The sequence below is a fragment of the Chenopodium quinoa genome, unplaced genomic scaffold, assembly GCF_001683475.1.
Source record: "Chenopodium quinoa cultivar QQ74 unplaced genomic scaffold, ASM168347v1, whole genome shotgun sequence".
In the NCBI taxonomy this organism is placed as follows: Eukaryota; Viridiplantae; Streptophyta; class Magnoliopsida; order Caryophyllales; family Amaranthaceae; genus Chenopodium; species Chenopodium quinoa.
In genome coordinates, this window is record NW_018742697.1 from 127,197 (window position 1) to 133,413 (window position 6,217).

At 41.0% G+C, this 6,217-nt stretch overlaps 1 long non-coding RNA gene across 1 annotated transcript; it reads right to left on the reverse strand.

Moving 5' to 3' along the window:
- Positions 1–3,503: 3,503 nt before the first annotated feature.
- LOC110722885 lies at positions 3,504–6,209 on the reverse strand. The gene is made up of 2 exons (XR_002511644.1): positions 5,416–6,209; positions 3,504–4,142 (listed from the first exon to the last, which is right to left on the reverse strand). It is a non-coding gene; the product is annotated as an uncharacterized LOC110722885 (long non-coding RNA).
- Positions 6,210–6,217: the final 8 nt, after the last annotated feature.

Genomic DNA, 6,217 nt, shown 5'->3' on the forward strand with positions numbered 1-6,217 from the left:
GCGCCTGTTTTTCTCTTCTGTGTCCAGGGAAGCATGGCCAGACAACTCCTCCCCTCTCCCGGAGGGGCCCGCCTCCTCTCCATTAAAAGGAGCAGGAGAGAATGTAGAATTGTCAACTGTAAAATGGGAAGGGGTCACTTTGACTCCTCCCTCAGAACTGCCGGCTTTCAAGCCGCTTTGTTTCACTTCCACATCTGGCGCCTGGTCAGATGTTTCACTAATCGGCACCCTGTGGGAGGAGCCGTCTGAGTTTGAGATCCTGGCAGTCTTTTTTGTTCTGGCCATCATGCTCTACATAGACACAGATACAGTCGGACTTTGTATAAAGGGCAAAGATGGGTCCAGAAAAGGGCAGGCGGCACTCCTAGTCCTAGATTCAGCCGTCCCCGGTGACCGGCTGATCACTAACCTAGGTCGTGTCGTGTGCTTCCGTGGTGCCATTTCAAAAAAAAGAATAAAGTAAAGAGAAAATTAAGAGTAAGAGAACCGACGGTTACCTGAACGAGTGACGATTGATGAAGTTCTGAAAATCCTTTGCAGTCGGCTTGTCAGAGCAGGCGGTAGGCAGAAAGGGTCCAAAATGTCAGAGCAAGTTCAGGGGTCCGAATGTTCTCTCACAAAGTTTTCAAGTGTGAAAATGACCGAAGTCAACACTCCTTTATATAGGCGAAGTGAGAAGGCGAAGGGTCACTTCCAGAATTCAAAATTTTGGCGGGAGAATCTCTCGGCCTCTCGCCGAGTGACACCTGTAGCAGGCCGTCGCCTGTTACAGGGCGATACCTGTCACAGGTAACACGTGACCAGTCACGTGCCACCTGTGAGGGGCAAATGATTAGGGGATTTTTCCCCACCAATCACCATCTGACAAGTGGACCAATCAGGTTCCGCCATGTGTCCGTCACATGGGCCAATAGGAGCCTGCCACGTGTCAAGCAATGATCCGTCCACTATGGACCAATTACGACACGACACGTGTCCTTCCCATGACACCTGGGATAACCGGTCACCTAGGCCCAACTTCCGAGGGAAGCCCAATCAGCCCAAGGTTAACCTAAACCTAGATTGGCACGTTTCCCGAGGTTATAAATACCTCCCTTAATCCTCATTAAGGGGGATTACGCAAAAAACGCAGATTACACACATTAAACACTCTCACCTAGAGAGACCCAATCACTTTAATTTCCGCATTAATTACTCCTTAATCAAGTACTAACTTGACCGTCGGAGGCGGATCTCCAATCATCCGCAGCATCCGTTTGTTTTGCAGGTACAGGCGTCCGGTTCCAGTCTCGGAATTGTAACTCTTCCGCAGGACATCAGAAAACCCTGAAACAGGATCCATTGTGGACACGTGTCACTCAGGGATTTGTTTAAAAAAAATTAATTAAACCATAAAAAAAAATAAAAAAAAACCCCTAAATTCTCACCCAACCCAGCCCCACCACCGGAACCACTAGCCAAAACGCCGATATCCCCTAACCTCCCGCCGGAACCACCTTATCTCCTGTCGGAACCAGCCGGAACCGGCGACTCCATCATTTCCGCTCCCCGAAAACTACCCCAGCCCCACCTAGCCTCACATCTCCAACAACACCAAACTAGCCCGCGCAACCACCTCCGCCATTCAAAACACAACCAAATCACACCCATCAAACTCCGCCTGCTTCGACAACCCACAGATCTCCACCTGCGCGACGACCCACGCTCTGATCCCCACCCTAGTTTGCGACGCCCTCCTTGCTAGCGGCGGTTGGGGTGTTTTCCTGTTGCTGAGGTGTTTCAAGGATGGGTTAGGAGATGGGTTAGGTGGGTTTTCGATGGCTGGGGTGTTTTGAAGTTGGCTCCGGTGGGTTTTTCGGTGGCTTGAGGTGCCGACGGTGGGGCTGGATTAGGGTTTCAGGGCTGCCGGCGGCAGTTCATGGTTGCCGGTGGTGGATCGGAGATAGGTTAGGGATTGGTATTATTTTATTTTTTAAAAAAATATTTTGGTTTTTTTTTTTAAACCAATAAATGAATGACACGTATGCTTAGTGGGTCCCACTAACGGATTCCATCCAAAGATACGGTTAAATGGTGGTGAAATTCAATTTTTGGGTTGTTATGTGGTGTTATAATAAAAATTTTAAAAAAAAAAATAGTGTTATAATCCATCTTTTTTTTTAAATATGAGGTGTTATCTTCAAAAAAATTCTTTATACGAAGTATGAAATTAAATTATTACAATAATTGGGTTGTGATTTTCTAAACTATCTGATTTGTTGGGCCTTGTTATGTTTTGGATCAACCAAATATTTTTTGCCTGGCCTAGCTTATGTTATAATACATCCTATGCATGTTGGGCATGACAAATCAAACTAATTGTTAGTGAACCACGTTAAATTTGTGTTTTTATTTAATTTGTTTATGTTATTATCTTTCTTGCATCCGTTGTAACATGTACAATTCATTGCTTTATGAATTTTCAGAGACTTACTTGGATGGCCTTGAGATATGTGGATGCACCACGAAGCTCACAATCACTAAGAAAGAGCTGCTACAAGCAACTACAAAGAGTTAGAAAGCATAAGAACAAAGCAAATAGCGTGAAGGAGTTGGATGGTTTCAGAAAAAGAGTTGACACACACATGCTAGTAGCCACACTAGTGGCTACTGTTACGTTTGCAGCTGGATTCACCCTTCCGGGAGGTTACAACCAGTCCGACAATGACCCGAACATAGGCATGGCTGTCTTGCCGGACAGATGGCCGTTCAAGGCATTTGTAATATGCAACACAGCGGCATTATACAGTTCCGTTTTATGTGTGGTAACTCTCATTTGGGCACACTTAGGTGACCTTAAGCTAATCCTGGTATCTCTCAAGTTTGCACTACCCTTGTTGGGTTTCGCATTGGTGATGATGTCCTTGGCTTTCATGATGGGTATATTCGTCGTGTTGAGGACAGTACCTTGGCTATCCTACGTGGTTTTAGGCATGGGATGTACCTTCTTGTTCGGCGTACTTCTGTTCTTTATACCACTCTATAACCCATCAAGCATTAAGAATTCTGTGGTGCGGTTTTTCTTTTCCGGCACCTTTCTATTGTTGTTGCTAGTGTGTGAAAAAAGCTCTATTACATATGCCTAGGACGTTGGTTTCATGTATGAAGCAGCTTTCATCCATCAAACCTGAAGGCGTAAAGCCTTTAGTAGAAATGCAGAATGTATGCATATACTGTAAACCGATCTTTTGTCAACGTAATATTGTGAGATGATAAGAAACCAGTGTTGTAACTCATGCATGCAGCTTCAGTCGTGGTAATTGAAGCTAGAATAATAGAGAATTGGTCACATTTGTGTTGTAGCTAGAATGACTAATTAATTTCACGAATACATATGTAATTGATGCTCCGATCATTTGTCTTTAAAGGTCAATTAGAAGAATTAGTCACATATATATTAATATAAATCCCATCATAGGATTTAAAAAAATAAAATAAAATTATATATAAAAAAAATGTCACCATAGAAAAGATGAAACATTCATTCATCTTTTTGTATGATCATGTCTTTATCTGTGTTACTCTTTATCTGTGTTACTCTGTAATAAGGAGTTTGGACGATATAACAAATTATTTAAACTAGAGAAAGTACGCTATAGGAATTTTTCAGTAGTATGTACAATATCAAAAGCGATAATATGTGCAACATATTTATCCTAAAGTACTTGGAGTGGTAGCCCAGTAGTCAGCATTTCCATCTCTCGTACCCATAATGTGTGGGTTTGATGATCACCAAGGGCGGGTTGTTTGGGGGGAGATTGGGGCATTTCTTCCTATGCTTAAAATCGGCAGCATCCATCCTCCAAAGATTGCGTGTTGGTCTCTCAGGGAGACGATAGCATCAGACACTTCAGTACTGGGACTGATTATGAGGAAGACACAACGGCAGTGTGCAGTGCCAGCAGCAGCAACGGTGGCAGCATGCAGTGGCACCAGCAGCACGGCATTTCAAATTCTGTGAGAGCATCACATTTTACAGGAAATGTGCAGCTTCAGCTTCCAAAATAGACCCTTGCTCTACATGTAACTCCACAAATCCAGAGTAAGTTCCAAATTTTCAACGCACACTAGACAGGTCACTGTTATCAGTTGCATCCAGCAGACTTTGCAGCATCAAGAAAAGATACATTTAGAGACATTGAACAGCAAATTAATAAGAGATTCAGAGGTAAAGATTACAGTTTCTTACTTCAAGAGATAACTAAACAGGAGTGCATCTTGGCACATACACTAAAGAGTAAACCCGGTCCACTATTAAAAATTTATCTGAAGTTCTGAACCTAGGCATCAATATTTATTGCAGCTGATGCCCTAGCTGCAGATTTTGAAATCCAAATAATTTCTTGGGTACATGAAGGTTGAACATAGCAGTTACAGTCACATTTGACTAAAATTAAAACACAAGGAATTGATGCAAGGAACTTTAATCTCAAGAGATTAAGGGTAGCAAAATCTTGATCCTGCTGCAGCTTTTAAATTTTCTAACGCGTCAAAGATGTTATAGATTCTTATAGCTGAAATAGCAGACATAAATGTTCAATGAGATAGGAGATGTCACAACTTAGGGCATGTTCATTCATCTTGTTTTGTCCAATTGCAAAAAATAAGTTCAGATAAAATAAGTTTGGAAAAAATGAGTTCAGATAAATTCACAACAAAATAATTTCAGGAATATAAAAATAAATAAAAATAAAAAAAGACAAAATCAATGTAGGAAATTTGACTCTCTCTGGAAAATGGAGCTAAGATGCTTTTAATACTTTTGTCAATTAGAGATTCAAAAAAAAAAAAATCCAAAGGTTGCTCACAAACTCTACAAAAAACCTGGTACTACTAAACAAATTTGCCTAATATTTCTCAATGTTACTCTGTAGTAAACAATGCAGGCTCCTAATCACAGAAACATCATATTACATTCAACATGAAATGCACACTTTCAAGATATACACCAACCAAAAGAAAGAAAGAAAAAAAAAAAAACAGTAGACCATCATATAACACAAGCTAGCATACTACCCAGCAGCCCCGCAAGCAACACACACCCCTCTACAACCCCCTACACGTGCAGCCCAAAATGCATGGACCAATTACTTTTATTTAACCAGCAGGGAAATTCAGAGATGTTCACTATCTGTAAGTTGTCATTAGTAAGTTATCAAGTCATTGTTCCTATTTGCAGATATTAGGAACTGAATACTAGAATATCACATGAATAAATTCAGGCATCATATTCGTTTAGCATGAGATTTTTAGAACAAGAGCACAATAATGCAGGAAAATATTTAAGGCCCATTTTTATAAATTATTTGATTTTTTCATGGGTGCAGGAAAAGGAGATTTAGTGAACGGTTCAGCTCAGCAAAACAGAAAGCTGACCTCTTTAATTTTATGACATTCTTGGGACACTAGGACAGTTTGGCATCACCACTACGGCAAGAATCTCTCTAGAGCCAGCTTCCAAAACGGTAAGCATTTCATAATTGATTTGGCCATTGAATCATAGAGGTCCCTGTAGTCTGAAAAAAAAAATCCACACTCACAGGTGAAATGGATTAGAGTGCTATAATCAGACTTCAATTTATTTACCAAAGAGGGAAGAAACAAGAACAGCCAATACCATCAGATAATTCATTTAATTAAATTAAAGGCTTCGTCATATTAAGCAGGGCAGGTCTTGTTAGTGACTGGAGATCTACCTTCAGTCCCAGAGAACCCCTGCAGACTAGGCAATTTAGCTCTGAAGGAAAGACTCTAAATTGCCTCGAAATTGCTAAGTACTTTAATCCTGAGGATGAGAACATTATAAACCAGTTTGGAGTGTCTAGCAAACTTTAATTTTCATAAGTTGACACCCACACAAGTCATTCATTATCAACTGAATCTCTTGTGCTTTTTCAAATGCAGGAAATAGAACATGTACTGTCTAAATTAAATTATATTTCTGAACCTCATCCAATCAGAAAAATCATATAAAGATTTTCTAAACAGAATTCATCTATCAGAAATAAAGCACACTTAGCTATACGACAACACCAACAAGGCCACAACACATCTCATTCCACTCATGACCTAAAGAAAGCCAGAGATCATCCAGAGCTCGCTCTTTGCAGTGCCAGAGTCGAGATAGAGATGGTGTGAGGGTGAGGGTGAGACGAAAGATAGGGAAAAGGGTGAAGAT